This window comes from Nothobranchius furzeri, chromosome 18 (assembly GCF_043380555.1).
Source record: "Nothobranchius furzeri strain GRZ-AD chromosome 18, NfurGRZ-RIMD1, whole genome shotgun sequence".
In the NCBI taxonomy this organism is placed as follows: Eukaryota; Metazoa; Chordata; class Actinopteri; order Cyprinodontiformes; family Nothobranchiidae; genus Nothobranchius; species Nothobranchius furzeri.
Window position 1 is genome coordinate 18391212 of NC_091758.1, and position 15791 is coordinate 18407002.

The 15791-nt window shown below is 43.7% G+C and overlaps 1 protein-coding gene and 1 long non-coding RNA gene across 3 annotated transcripts in view; one reads left to right on the plus strand and one right to left on the minus strand.

Moving 5' to 3' along the window:
- LOC107372796 (uncharacterized) overlaps positions 1 to 15791 on the minus strand; it is a 167138-nt gene that overhangs the window by 92116 nt on the left and 59231 nt on the right. The window lies entirely within an intron of this gene.
- Positions 3462 to 15791, plus strand: part of LOC107373385 (zinc finger protein 431) — a 39342-nt gene continuing 27012 nt past the window's right edge. The window contains exon 1 of one of the 2 annotated variants that reach the window (XM_054741831.2): positions 3462 to 3618. The gene's annotated coding sequence lies outside the window, so the exon portion shown is untranslated. Of the gene's footprint in view, positions 3665 to 15791 lie in introns of both variants that reach the window. The other variant, XM_054741832.2, reaches the window with a different exon arrangement.

Here is a 15791-nt window from a genome sequence, read left to right on the forward strand (position 1 = left end):
AATACCAAAAATCGCCAGGGGAAATGTGATTATATTCCATTTTTGTGACTTGTCCCACCATATTCCGTTCAAACTGATGTATGGCACTGGGATGTTTGGAACTATTGAGAGCTCCATGAACTACTGATGTGTCGGTCGCGAACGAACCGGCTCTAAGAGCCGGCTTTATCAAGTGAACGACGGGAGCCGGCTTGTCATTGGGTGCCGTCACATACACCCCCTTGCTTTGGTGAAAGTCACAGGCGATTGGTCAACATGTGTAAATGCGTGTCCAAACTGTCCACACACAGAGCAGTAGGGGCGGGGAAGAGGGACGGTCAGACTCAGACACACAGCAGAGCACATGCGGGTGGAGGGAGACAAGAGGGAATGAGGAGGAGGAAAAAGGCGAGCGAGAGAGAAGTGTGTGACGAAGACGGTGAGAAAATGAGCGACAGCAGTCGGAAAGTTGAAATTTCTTAAAGTGTTCAGTTAATAAATCCATAGAAATGATAAATATTTGATATATAGCATTTTTTTACATTAGCAAATCATTTTACATATAGTTTTGCATTATTTTTGGTGACAAATATACTTTATGCAATAGAAAATCTGAGGAGCCACTGGGAGCCGAAAGAGCCAGCTCTTTTTGGTGAGCTGAGCCCAAGGGCATCAGTTTGTTTTCAGAATTGCTGGGGACAATAACCATACACTTGAGTGGGGTTTAAAAATTGCTGGGGACAATAAAGTAGGCTAGCACAGGGGTCGGCGACTCTGGAGCCACATGCGGCTCTTCCATCCATCTGATGCGGCTCTCTGTGCTTGTAAAATAATGAATGGATATTTAAATAAAAAGCTTTATATTTTACTGCATTAATTTTACATCTGTATGCCAATTCTAAATGTAAAGATTGTCTGCGTAAACCTGAACAGGTCCAACCCGGTCTTACTGTGAGACCGGGTTGACGCGTCACGCTTGTGCGTAATCATAGGCGCTTCCTGAGCTGGAGGATGTCAGATTCTGGGCTTCTCCTCAGACAGGTTCCTGGATGCGTCGCCACATTGGAGACAGGAACAAGCGCTATTCAGCCAAAGTTTCATAATCAGGTGTGGCAGTGTGAGTGTCCTGTCACAGTGTCCCGATAGATCATGCGCCCTGGCTACTTGGCCAAGGGGATGTCCCTTTGGCTGACTGGTTAGAGCGTATGACTCTCGCCCGGGAGTCTGGGTATCGAATCCTGCCCGGGCCCTCGTTTCTCCACCTTGCCACATATTGACGGATAAACTCAAGGATGTTGGTTGTTTTGAAAGAATTACCCCAACGTACACTGATGCGCATGGATGAGCTGACATTTTAATTGTTACGCACATCACAGAGGTAACTTGATTCCCATCAGAACATCAGAGCTTTATACTGGACATTGTGTTCAGCGCGGGCAGTGGGCTGAAGATCTGTAGAGGGGTTTGCAGTGCAGAACCACGGCGCATGCGATAAGATTTCCTCCCACTGAAGCGGTCTGGAAACCCGGTCTCTCTGAGGGATGTGTCACTTGGAAAAATGTTCTTTTTATGAAATTATGAAACTTTGGCTGAACAGCGCTTGTTCCCGTCTCTAATATGGAGACACATTACGCATCCAGTCTGAGGCAGAATAGCTCTTCAGCTCAGAAAGCACCTGTAGAGACATTTGATTACGCACAAAGTTTATGTGGAGCAGAAGCGGTCGGGCCATGGCAGGTGAAATGTTCCTAGCCTACATGAAGTGTAACATTAATATGTTACTGGACACGCTGGTCTGGTTGGTTAGACCAGTGTTTGAAGTGGAAAACACACACACACCAATTAAAATAATGCTGATAGCGTGGACTAGCAGGTGATAGTTTATGTATTTAAATGATGATCAGGCTGCTGTAAAATGTAATCTCCATCCACATCCAGACACAATTCTCCTCTATTCTTTCTCTATTTGCTCTGCTCTTGTCTGGGCTGATGTAGCTGATGGTGCGCGCCTAACTAGCGGCTGTGATGCACATTTTACGCATTTGGAGAGGTGGGCTCGATGCTTTGCTTTTACTGGAAGATGGTCCACTTAACGCATGGGTGTAGACTACATATTAATGACGAATGAATGAAAATTAAGTTGGGGGTTTTTACTTCATATTTTATAAATAAAAATGACGGGGTAAAACATTTATGACGTCTTTTTAAACTAAATTTTCTAGCGCGACCTGCCTGCTTCACTTAAGTCACTGCTTATTAAGGTCCGTCCAGAATTACCGTGGCCCACCCAAAAATGAAAACCTGGCGCCGCGCCTGTTATAAACCTCTGCAAATTGTTGTTCTTCACTTTATCAAACTCAGACTTTGCACAGCTAATGTCAAGATGTAAAATTATGAATTCAGTCGAGCTCTTCTGTCCCTCCCTTTCCTGCTCTCCTGGAAACACGACATCGGCTGTCAGAAGCGGGAGGTGAACAAGGAGATGAGGCAAACAGAGTGAGTGCGACATAGAGAAACCAGACTGGTGTGGAGGTGAGCAAAACAGAAGGAAAAGTGTGGGTGTTGAATCCCCCACGGGTGCAACGCCCATGCGAGCGACCGGTACCGGCTGCTGTCACCTGGTTGTGAGCAGCTCTCTGCTGTCTGAGGGTAGGCCCCGCCCACAACGCTGCGGCCGCTGTGGCTCCCAGTGTTTTCTTTACTGTGGGAAATGGGTAATAATGGCTCTTTGATGGGAACAGGTTGCCGACCCCTGGTATAAGATCTGAGCTGGTAAAACAAAAATCCTCATCAGCAGGCTTTTTTTAAAGTGTGTGTGTGTGTGTGTGTGTGGGGGGGGGCACAGCTGCCAATCACAAATTTTGCCGGGGACATGTCCCCGGCGTCCCCGGTTAAAATGACGCCTATGGCTGAGCCAAAAGAACCAGCTCTCTAAAAAGAGCCGGAATTCCCATCACTTCCATGAACCACGTGACCGCGAGTCGGCGAGTTCAAAGCGTGTCGCAACTCTCTCTTTCTTCAGCTCATTCCTTCCCTAACCAGCTAACTACAAACTTTTTCACTAACCTGTCCTGTGGGACTTTTATTATCTCCTCATGTCCATGCTGTCTCTGGAGGAGCAGATAGGAAACAAGACCTCCTTTAACTTAAAAAGAAACAAAGCTTCCTCCCAGTTTCTCTTTAATCTGAATTTTGCATCAGTTTATCATCATGAAACAAAAGAATAAAGTGTAACAAATACTTCTATCTTTTATTTCTGTCATTTTAACTTCTCCTTGTTCCTAAATAAAAGAGACAGCCGACGTCACTCAGCCCCGCCCCTTCCCCATCTCTCTCTCTCTCTCTCTCTCTCTCTCTCTCTCTCTCTCTCTCTCTCTCTCTCTCTCTCTCTCTCTCTCTCTCTCTCTCTCTCTCTCTCTCTCTCTCTCTCTCTCTCTCTCTCTCTCAGTCGCTGATCGAGCGAGCGGAGCTTTCCTCAGCTCTAGTACAGCATTTATCTGCAGAAGTACCCGGGCTATTTTACTGACCAGCCGTGTGGATTCAAGGGGCATACAACATTTGAATACCCAGATGACCAATCACTCGCCTTGCTGAGACAACTCCGCTTTGCCAGCTGGATCTCCAGGAACCCTCATCACGGTATCTGCATACTGGTGTTCAGTGTTGGGAGTAACGCGGTACAAAAGTAATTAATTTCTGTAATGCATTGCTTTTTGCTGTAATGTGGTAATGTAAGGCATGACAGGGAAAGAAAATGGTAATATTTACTCGGTACGATTGTCAGTAACGCGATAATTACAATGCATTTTTAAATCCAGAATCAAGATGTGGGTTTCCTAAAACTTCAAATTGCGGGAAGCCTGAAAAAAGATATGACGTCATTTATGGACTCAGCTTTGCGGGCATTCTTTGAGCAGAGAGAACGCAGCGGTAATGGCTCAAATACTCCAGCTGCGTCCTGCGCGCGGCCGCTGTCATATTCACAAAATCGCTCCACCAAAACAAAGTAATTCGTTTTGAGATCGTTTATATCAGCCCATATTCTCTACTTCATGTACTTTTCAGCTGAGTTCATAATCTGTGCCCCGGTGATTTCAACTCATTGCTGCAGGTTCGGTAGATCCCTTTGGCTGATTAGTTAGAAAGTAGGAAATCTAGGAAACAGTTTTTCTGGAAGACGGAGAAAACATGCAGCATGGAAGGTTAGAGAGAGAAGGGGCAGGAAATTATTCAAATAAAATCAAGAAAACAAAGTAGGTAGATTTATCCCCAATACACATTTTACCAGTGAAAAGCAATAATATATAAGCATTTAATATTTATACATGTGATAGAATCAGATCACACCAGAAGTCAGTCCCACATCCAGGGCCGTATCAAGGCATTTGGGGACCAAGGCTTGGAGCCCCCACCACCTCACTCCCTGCTCAGTTAATATAATATGGCGGCGTGCTGAGAATACAGATTGTTGTTGCTTTTATTTAATAAACAAACAATAATTTTGAAGCACTGTTATTATATCTGACTGTTTTTAATAGCAATCCTAGCTCAGACACCACATCACTTTCCACATATATGTCATGAGCTCACTGAGCGTCAGATTACCAGATCCATATTGAAGTTGTTTTGGTGAAAGTAACTTGAAGTAATGCAAAAGTAGTGTAATGTCTTACATTTTAAAATCAGTATTATTGTAATGTAATGAATTACTTTAAAATGAGGGTAACAAGTAATAAATAATGCATTACAGTTTTGAAGTAACTTGCCCAACACTGCTGGTGTTGGATGGGTTAGGATTAATTTGATAACTAATCAAACATCACAAAATTCAGCCAGATTATTCTTGTAATCCCAGACTTCACATCTTTTCCTAAAACACCATTAAGCTCTCAATAACATCCAAGATCATCAGAGTTGGTTATTAACAATCGATTACCTCCAGTTATTCTGTATAATCAGTAGAAATATAGTAATAAATAGATTTTTATAAACTATATTTTTGCTTCTGTGTCACATTATTGGTAAATTTGGGTCCCTGGCAATCCCAAATGACATATTTCCAGACTCAATCAGATAATAAAGGTTCAGTAATATTAATGATTCATATTTCTATGGAACATTACTTGTCGAATACCTTTTATATTTTATTAACAGTTTATGAATTGTGACCACTTACAAAACGTTACGTCTGCTTAACAGCAATCCTTTGTGTTTATTCCATCATTAATATGATGCTCTGGACCTATGTTCTATCTGTGTGATGTAGCCAGGGTCAGAGTCTATTTCCTCCTCTGAGGTTGTCGTTCTTGTCTGTAAAAAAGTTAAAGTTTATGTTTTTCTTGATCAGGCAGCCCTCAACAGTCTGGCTGAGTAGGATGTGCAGCACTCAGTGCCAGTGTTGCCAGATCCAAAATCCCACAATATCGTACAGAGAGGCCTAAATTATCGTTTTTCAGTACAAATTATCGTACATTATAAATTTGATAATAACGTTCTATAAACGACTTCTCACTCCAATATAATATAACAAAGAAGGTGTTTTATATTGCCCTGTTTAAATAAACATCTTTAAAACCAGTAATATAATGCCTATAAACATGCAGAGTGTGTCGGCACCACTCCGACCTCCACGCATTGACACAATATGCATATTTGTGCAGTCCTATTTATGTCATTTCTACATAGGTTAAACACACGCGACAAAACATCACACCAGTGGAAAAACTGACCCAATAAATGACAAAGCAGCCTACTCACCTAGTTCCAGAGTCAGTTTTTGTAATAGACACAATAGCATAAACCTGTAAGCACTGAGGTGAAATCTGACTTCAGAACAGTTTAAAATTATGTAATGGACTTGGGAAAGCCACAGCAAAAGATGGTGTTACTAGATGCAATGTGAAATTATCGTACATTTGAGGATTTTTGAAACTATTGATCGTACATCGTACAGAGCCCAAAATTATGGTACAAATACGATAATTATCGTACATCTGGCAACACTGCTCAGTGCACAGTGCAGATGAGTCAGCAGCAGACACGACACACGCCCCTGAGACGTTGAGATCTTTGTTGTCTTTTGTGACCCCTGCCCCCGGGTCTTTTGTGAAGCATAGTCCAAGCGGGATGGGCTGGGGCCCGGGTCTTTTGTGATGCATGGCCAAAGCAGGGGGGGGGGGGGGGTTACTCCAAGGGAATGCACCAGCATGGGGGAGGGAGCTAAAGCCTCTTCTTTAAAGTTGTTTACATCTGAGATATCCGCTTCACCTGAAGCCACGTGATTTCACAAGAGGAAATTCTTTTCACCATTGCCTTGTGGTGAATTTTGCCTGGTGGGATAGTTACAGGGAGAAAGAAGGTTAAAAAATACTAAATAAATACAAATCATTTATTTTATTTATTCTTTATTTAGGAAGGTCCTGGCCAAGAGGCACCAAAAGTTACAAATTTTTCTGCTCCACAGACATGTTAATTACAGAAGAAAAGTACAGAAGGCAGCTAAACACAGGAACTCTGTCTGGTTTTAAATGTATTCAAAGAGATAAACTCGGTTCATTTCCAGTTTCCTGCAGCCTGTTCCATGCAGAAGGAGCAGAGTGAACAAAGCCCTTTGGTCCATTTCAGTCAAAGCAAACGGAACGCTGATTGTGAGAAGTTACACTTCTCCATGAGATTAAGTTACAGATGGGTATTAATCCAAGCATGCCCTTATAAATGAAAGTGTACCAATGTCACAATTTACCAGGCAAGAATGGAAAAACATTTGTTGAAAAATCCAAAGAGTACAGTAAGAAATGAAAGCATCATCAAGAAATTATTTTGTATTTTTCAAATAATTATCCAGTTATCTAAACTATTCATTAGAGCAGGGATTCCCTAACTGTGGCGCGCGAGCTGCCGCTAGGGGGTGCGCGAGGTGAAAAGTGTAATGGCTGCAGAGCTCAGAGAAGTCTGTCATATGTCACCATTAGCAGCCAGAAACTCATTTGTGGGTGGGCCTAGGAAAAAGTAAGTGGGCTCAATAAATGTAATTGAAAACAAGTATATTTTGCTTGTGTGTGTGTGTGTGTGTGTGTGTGTCCTCCGCATGTGCCCTAGCTTCATAATAATAATGCGCCGAGCTTCAGCACTCTGACCTGCACACGCTGTCAATAGCAAGATATGTTCAGTATTTGATCATTTTTATCGGTGTTGGAGAAATCTGAAGGTGGTGAGTCATTCTGGCAGATTGTAATTAACACCCTGTCTCATGCAGGTGTTCTGACATTGTAAACCTCACACACAGAACATTGTGGATGTAACTAAATAAATCAAGAAATGATTCCCATCTGAGCATTTTAGCATTATTATATTAATATATTAGCACGCTGACTGTGGGACAGCATTCTAAACGTGTCAGGCTATTAACAGCGCGCTGAAGATCTGAAGTTCAGAGTGCGTCTGTCAGAGGTCAGACGCGTTCCAGCGGAACCACGGCTCACGGGTGCACATGTGAGCACATCTGGGCTGGGCAGAAGTAATTTTACAACATTGGTTTAAATAGCGCCAATAACGAGACGCAGTGACTGGAGCGGCTCATGGAGCTGTGCCGCACACACACACACACACACACACACACACACACACACACACACACACACACACACACACACACACACACACACACACACACACTGATTCAACAAGCGCACGCTGCGTTGTGCCGTCAGACTGAAGGCAGAAATGAGCGCTGCCGCTTCCATGATAAAAAACTATTAAGAGGTTTTATAACAACATTTTTCATTCTAGGTCAAATTAAGATATTAGCTTCTATTTTGGGATGACGTATGAAATTCGAGTCCGCTCCAGCCAGTGACTCCTCATGAACCTGACCACAACTCATGTTACTGCAGCATTTATTATTCCAGTCCGCGTGGCAGCAGATCGCAGATTCAGCCACACCATAAAACAGCAATAAGTCGGTCTGAGGCAAAAGTGAACCTCATGGCTATATCTTTTCCATCGTTTCCCCTATAGACATTTGATTACGCACAAGTAGGTGATCAGTTCAGGTTTACGCAGAGCAGAAGGAAGGAGAGAGCTCTGGTTAAACGTTCCTGCTTTAAGAAAACCGTTAAATTGCATTGTTTATGTGCTACCTGGGCACTCTAAATATTGATTTAAAATTAGATCAAAGGAAATTGTAATGGTATTGAATGTTTATTAATTACTATTTCAAAAATACATAATACATAAACATAAAAATGAAAGTGATGGGTAAAAGTTCGATCATATTTTTTTAACCCTGTCTGTCGAGTGACTGTTTAGTGTGACGTCTGACATATATATTTATATATATGGGGCGACGGTGGCACAGGAGTTAAGTGCTCGCCTCGCAATCGGAAGGTCGCAGGTTCGAGACCCGCTCAGTCTGTCGCTGTCGTTGTGTCCTTGGGCAAGACACTTAACCCACGTTGCCTGCTGGTGGTGGTCGGAGGGACCGGTGGCGCCAGTGCTCGGCAGCCTCGCCTCTGTCAGTGCGCCCCAGGGCAGCTGTGGCTACACTGTAGCTCATCCCCACCAGTGTGTGAATGTGTGTGTGAATGGGTGAATGACTGATTGTGTTGTAAAGCGCCTTGGGGGGTTCCAGGACTCTAGAAGGCGCTATATCAAATACAGGCCATTTACCATTACCATATATCAGGCTATATATATATATATATATATATATATATATATATATATATATATATATATATATATAGCCATGCCCTGATGTGGGGCTGGGGGGTGCGTTGACATGGTCGGGACATAGAAGGGGGTGCGCAGCTAAATAAGTTTGGAAACCACTGCATTAGAGAACCCCAGAGGAGAAATGAGTTTAGGAAAAGCGTTGATAGTCTGAGGCAGGGCCAGATTAACACTTTGTTGTACCCTGGGCAACAATATTAAAGGGCCCCATCCTCACGACCCAAGGATCACCATATTATGGTCACATACAGAATATTTTACTGTAATATGCAGTAAATATCCTCAATACTTGAATGCCTGACATCACGTAACCCGCTCAGGGTAACCTTTGACCCACTTCGTGTGGACTGACCAATGAGGAGAGGGTCCTAACTTGAGGCCCTCTCCTCATTGGTCAGTCTGCATGAGACTGACTCTCAACCACTCTCAAATGACGCTCAAAGTCATAGGCAGCGAAGCGTCTCTGTGCAGCGCAAAAGCCCGGGTGGACAGTTTGTTTAATACAGGGTGATCATATTTCCATTTCCAAACAAGAGGACAGGGGATCTGTGCCTATGACGTCACACTATGGCAACGCCACACAAACCATGTTGGGACCCATTTTTTTGTAAGAACTAAATTAATATCAGATTCTGCCAATAAAAGGGCTCCAAAACAATTCATATGTAAATATTTAGCATATTTATTGCAAAATCTCATTTTTCTGCTTTAGTGCTGCAACAAGGTTTTATTAATAAGAAATTATTATACCTTTTGTTTTACTACAGCGTCGGTACGCTTCCTGTGCACAGATTATTAAGGATGCTTGTTTCAGCTGTGAGATTAGACGATAGGATCAATGAAAAAATAAGTTGTCACACACTCCATGGAAACTTTCAGATAATGCACAAATAGTGGCTTTCAAATGGTTTTGTTACTTTTTGCAAGTTTAGAAAACAAGCAGATGAGACAGCATGTCTGATCATTTAGTTTTTCATCTGATAATATTAGAACATGTCAGTAATGTCTGAGGGGCTTTTATAAACACCGTATAACTAACACTCCTGGACAGGGTATGAATTACACAGAGGCTTCTGGGCAGCCCAGTTAGGGGGGGGAGGGGGGGAGGGGGGGATGGGTCATTTTGCCTTGCCACTTTGAGAATGGACCGTGCTCTGGAAGCAGCAGCCTGGAGCGCTGCGCAACAATGATCAGCTCTCTGTGCCACTCACTGTGCTCTCTGCTCTAAAGAGTCCATGAATGATGTAATATAAGTAGAAAACTTTTTTTCCGGCTTTCCTGGATGTCTAGGATATACAGCTGCCCCATAATTCGATCCCTGCTCCTGGATGAAAAACCGGACATTTTCATCAATACAAGAACCCCCCACCCCCGGACGCCCCAGACAGAGAGTGAAAAGTGGACATGTCCGGGGAAAACAGGACTACGGTCAACCTAGTTTAATGTAAAGCGGGAGATTACAGATACAGTATTTTGCTCGTGCCCTTGCTGCCCTAGGCCCTTTAGAGTTTGTGAGCCCTGGGCAATTGCCCAGTTGCCCATATGGTCAATCCGGCCTTGGTCTGAGGGGCTGTGTGTTCTTTTATTTTCAGTTTCTAGCTGCTACGGCTAAACTTGTACTTTCTAAATCTGTTTTAGTTCTGTACAAACGTGGTACCAACAATGAAGGGGCTTATTTCAACAACAAAAATTGGATCCATTTTATTTCAGATATTATGTTTTATATGTGGTTTAATTATATATGTAGACAAAAGAAGAGGATATTTATTAGAGCACTATATTTATATTTGATGTTCTTCGTGTTTGGCTTGATTGCCGGAACAAAGCAGAAAGTTGGGAGATGAAGAGAATGAAGAGAAACATGAAAATGTGTCACGTTGTGCGGTGGAGGAGACAAAACAACGCTGACAAGGACGATGGACCAACAACACATTGAGACATTTTATACAGGGGCAGGATGATTGGGAGACGAGCTGCAGGTGTGTGGGGGAGAGAGAAACCGAGGAAACCTGGTGAAATCAATTTACTAATCAGGGGGAGGAATCCAAGCTGAAGAGGGGAAATAAAACATAACCTATGAATGATAACCAAACCTAAAGACTAGAAAAACCAGATAAATAACTAATGATCTGAGGAGAAAGGGAGAACTGATAAACCGGTGGGAAAGGAACAAGGAAGGAACTTAAAAGAACCTGAACCTATGAAAACTACAGGGAAAAACTAGCTAGATAATATAATTACAAAGAGAATTAAAGCTGCAAGCAGCGTCGTTCGGCCCTCGCAGCTCCGCGCCGCTCCGGCCTGGCCAGCAGCCCGGGGCACCAGGGCACGTCCGCAGAACACAAACGTCGACCACCCCAACACCAGAAACTGCTAACGGCCACCTTGTCCGCACCTCACCCTGACTCAGCATCCCCTTTGAGCCCTCCATTATATTTTATGTCTCACCACTAGGGAATCCTCTATCTTTACCACACTGGTGGTGTGATGACAGTGACCAACTTTAATGCTATTCTGACCATGTTTTTTAAAGTTATCGAAGGATAACGTTATCTAGGTGGCGCTGTGACCAACTACAGAAAAGTCCCATTGAGGTCAGCTTTGGTGACATTATATAACATTCACCAACCGTTTGTGCCTCATTGGCTAAAGGGCATGATTGTTCATTGCCATATTCAGTTTCGGGCAAATCGGAGGCCGTTTGTGGAAGTTACAGTCAAATGTAAGGTCATGGCGTCACGCCAGCATTCACCATGGCATCAAAACCCCTCCCTTTCTGGAAAGCTATCAGATCTGAATTGTCATTAAAACATCATGAAGACACTGTATGACCTGAGTGTCATTTTCACTAAATTAGAGGGGACAAATATGGGCATTTCACCATAAAACAATAGACTTCCTGTTGTCAGGGGGCGGGGCTTAGGTGATGTCAGCTGTCCACATTGTCGTTGTCTTGAGATGTGGTCAGTGATCACACAGACAAAGTTTGAATTAGATCTGATCATGCACATGGGAGTTATTAAGTCAAGTAATGTCATGGCGAAAGGTCAAAGTTTGAGGCTTAGCCACGCCCACACCTTTATACTTATTTAAAATCCGACGGTTGAATTTTTTCCCCTTTGACTTAAAAGTACATAGCATAAGTTTGAAGGTGATCGGTGTAAAGGGCGATGGTCCATCAATGTCCAAACAACGTGTGCGAAAACCACTAAATCGAGTACTTGGACCAAAATGGCCGACCTCCTGTGCGAAATTGCGCTTGGCTCCAAGAGACTTTTTTGTAGGTCCAGAGACCCTACATGAGTGTACCAATTTTCGTAATCCTCAGTCAAACCTTGTCTTGGGGCTGACAGTTTTAATGGTCCTAGGGGGCGCTATTTCAGAATATAGGCCACGCCCACAAATCTCAGCTGCCCAATTCTATTGGGGGTCAGACTAGGATCACTCACCAGACATTTTGTGGCGATGTCACGATAATTGAAGAAATGAGAGGCAAACGTATTGCCATGGCGTGATGGCGAATTTCACCATGCTCCCAAAGCCCCGCCTTTTTTCAAAACCTGCCAGTACTGTAGACCAAGTGACCTCAACTTGTCAGCTGCTATTTGCCAGAGATTGCTGGTGATTGGGTAAAAGGAGTCCAATAGGGAGCTGTGAAAAAAAGAGTGGCGTGGCGACAGGTCAAAGTTTGAGGCTTAGCCACGCCCACACCTTTATACTTATTTAAAATCCGACGGTTGAATTTTTTACTTTATGTCTTAAGAGTATATAGAAGAAGTTTGAAGGCGATTGGTGAAAAGGGCGATGGAGCATCACTGTCAAAACAACGTGTGCGAAAACCAGTAAATCGCGTACTTGGACCAAAATCGCCGACTTCCTGTGCAACTTTGCACTAGGCTCCAAGAGACTTTTTTGTAGGTCCTGCGACACCACATTAGTGTACCAAATTTCGTAATCCTCAGTCAAAGCATGGCTTGGGGCTGACAGTTTTAATGATCCTAGGTGGCGCTATTTCATAAAATAGGCCACGCCCACCGGATGTTCACATCAAATTTTTTGGGGGGCCGGACTAGGATCACTCCCAAGAGGTTTTGTGGCGATATCTCAAGAAATGATGAAATGGGAGGCAAACGTAAGGCCACATCGGTACGCCTGACTTCGCCGCACCGCCACAGCCCCGCCTTCTGGAGAAAACTCCCATAAAGTGACGCCAAGCAATCCCACCTTGTCTTCAGTTACCTGCTACAAATATGGGGTGATTAGTTGAAAGGGCGAATTTTGGACAATTTCCCAGTAAAAACTTGACCTTTTAAGGCCTGAGGGGGCGGGGCTTATGTGATATCATCAATCAACCATTCATTTGTCTTCGGGGGGCGATGACGATTGTCCATAGAAAACGACTTTAACTGTAATTCTTTCATTTATGAAATTATAGCAATTTGAATTTTTTTGGCGAGTGCTCGAACTTTGAGGCCTGGCCCCGCCCCTTCAGCATTTACGAAAAGTCAATTTTATTTTCTCATTTGATTCATCCATCGCTTCTGTTCGATCGCACATTATTTTTGAGACAATCGTGCGAAAAATGACCAAACTGTTTAACCAAATATAGAGCCTAGAAATGGCCAAAATGGGGTAAAAATGGCCACTTTAGTCCAAAATGGCCGACTTCCTGTTTGATATTGACCATGGGTGCAAGAGGCTTTTCTGTGCATATTGTTGAATTCTACAGGTGTACCAAATTTTATCACTCTACTATGAAAAAAGGTCAATGCGGAGGGGTATTTTTAATTTTCCAGGGGGCGCTGTTGAAACACTTTTATACCAACTTTCACATTGCCAGTGAAATACGTAAATTTCACGCACTTTCTATATTGGGCCAGAATTTGGTGAGTTTTTGGAAATGCTAAGACCCCCTAAAGGCCGTCCAAAGACGCGGAAGAAAAAAAAAGAAAAAAAAAGAAGAAAGAAAGAAAAATTAAAGCTGCAAGCAGCGTCGTTCGGCCCTCGCAGCTCCGCGCCGCTCCGGCCTGGCCGGCAGCCCGGGGCACCAGGGCACCTCTGCAGAACACAAACGTCGACCACCCCAACACCAGAAACTGCTAACGGCCACCTTTTCCGCACCTCACCCTGACTCAGCATCCCCTTTGAGCCCACCATTATATTTTATGTCTCACCACTAGGGAATCCTCTATCTTTACCACACTGGTTGTGTGATGACAGTGACCAACTTTAATGCTATTCTGACCATGTTTTTTAAAGTTATCGAAGGATAACGTTATCTAGGTGGCTCTGTGACCAACTACAGAAAAGTCCCATTGAGGTCAGCTTTGGTGACATTATATAACATTCACCAACCGTTTGTGCCTCATTGGCTAAAGGGCATGATTGTTCATTGCCATATTCAGTTTCGGGCAAATCGGAGGCCGTTTGTGGAAGTTACAGTCAAATGTAAGGTCATGGCGTCACGTCAGCATTCACCATGGCATCAAAGCCCCTCCCTTTCTGGAAAGCTATCAGATCTGAATGGTCATTAAAACATCATGAAGACACTGTATGACCTGAGTGTCATTTTCACTAAATTAGAGGGGACAAATATGGGCATTTCACCATAAAACAATAGACTTCCTGTTGTCAGGGGGCGGGGCTTAGGTGATGTCAGCTGTCCACATTGTCGTTGTCTTGAGATGTGGTCAGTGATCACACAGACAAAGTTTGAATTAGATCTGATCATGCACATGGGAGTTATTAAGTCAAGTAATGTCATGGCGAAAGGTCAAAGTTTGAGGCTTAGCCACGCCCACACCTTTATACTTATTTAAAATCCGACGGTTGAATTTTTTCCCCTTTGACTTAAAAGTACATAGCATAAGTTTGAAGTTGATCGGTGTAAAGGGCGACGGGCCATCAATGTCCAAACAACGTGTGCGAAAACCACTAAATCGAGTACTTGGACCAAAATGGCCGACCTCCTGTGCGAAATTGCGCTTGGCTCCAAGAGACTTTTTTGTAGGTCCACAGACTCTACATGAGTGTACCAATTTTCATAATCCTCAGTAAAACCTTGTCTTGGGGCTGACAGTTTTAATGGTCCTAGGGGGCGCTATTTCAGAATATAGGCCACGCCCACAAATCTCAGCTGCCCAATTCTATTGGGGGTCAGACTAGGATCACTCACCAGACATTTTGTGGCGATGTCACGATAATTGAAGAAATGAGAGGCAAACGTATTGCCATGGCGTGATGGCGAATTTCGCCATGCTCCCAAAGCCCCGCCTTTTTTCAAAACCTGCCAGTACTGTAGACCAAGTGACCTCAACTTGTCAGCTGCTATTTGCCAGAGATTGCTGGTGATTGGGTAAAAGGAGTCCAATAGGGAGCTGTGAAAAAAAGAGTGGCGTGGCGACAGGTCAAAGTTTGAGGCTTAGCCACGCCCACACCTTTATACTTATTTAAAATCCGACGGTTGAATTTTTTACTTTATGTCTTAAGAGTATATAGCAGAAGTTTGAAGGCGATTGGTGAAAAGGGCGATGGAGCATCACTGTCCAAACAACGTGTGCGAAAACCAGTAAATCGCGTACTTGGACCAAAATGGCCGACTTCCTGTGCAACTTTGCACTAGGCTCCAAGAGACTTTTTTGTAGGTCCTGAGACACCACATTAGTGTACCAAATTTCGTAAACCTCAGTCAAAGCATGGCTTGGGGCTGACAGTTTTAATGATCCTAGGTGGCGCTATTTCATAAAATAGGCCACGCCCACCGGATGTTCACATCACATTTTTTGGGGGGCCGGACTAGGATCACTCCCAAGAGGTTTTGTGGCGATATCTCAAGAAATGATGAAATGGGAGGCAAACGTAAGGCCACATCGGTACGCCTGACTTCGCCGCGCCGCCACAGCCCCGCCTTCTGGAGAAAACTCCCATAAAGTGACGCCAAGCAATCCCAACTTGTCTTCAGTTACCTGCTACAAATATGGGGTGATTAGTTGAAAGGGCGAATTTTGGACAATTTCCCAGTAAAACTTGACCTTTTAAGGCCTGAGGGGGCGGGGCTTATGTGACATCATCAATCAACCATT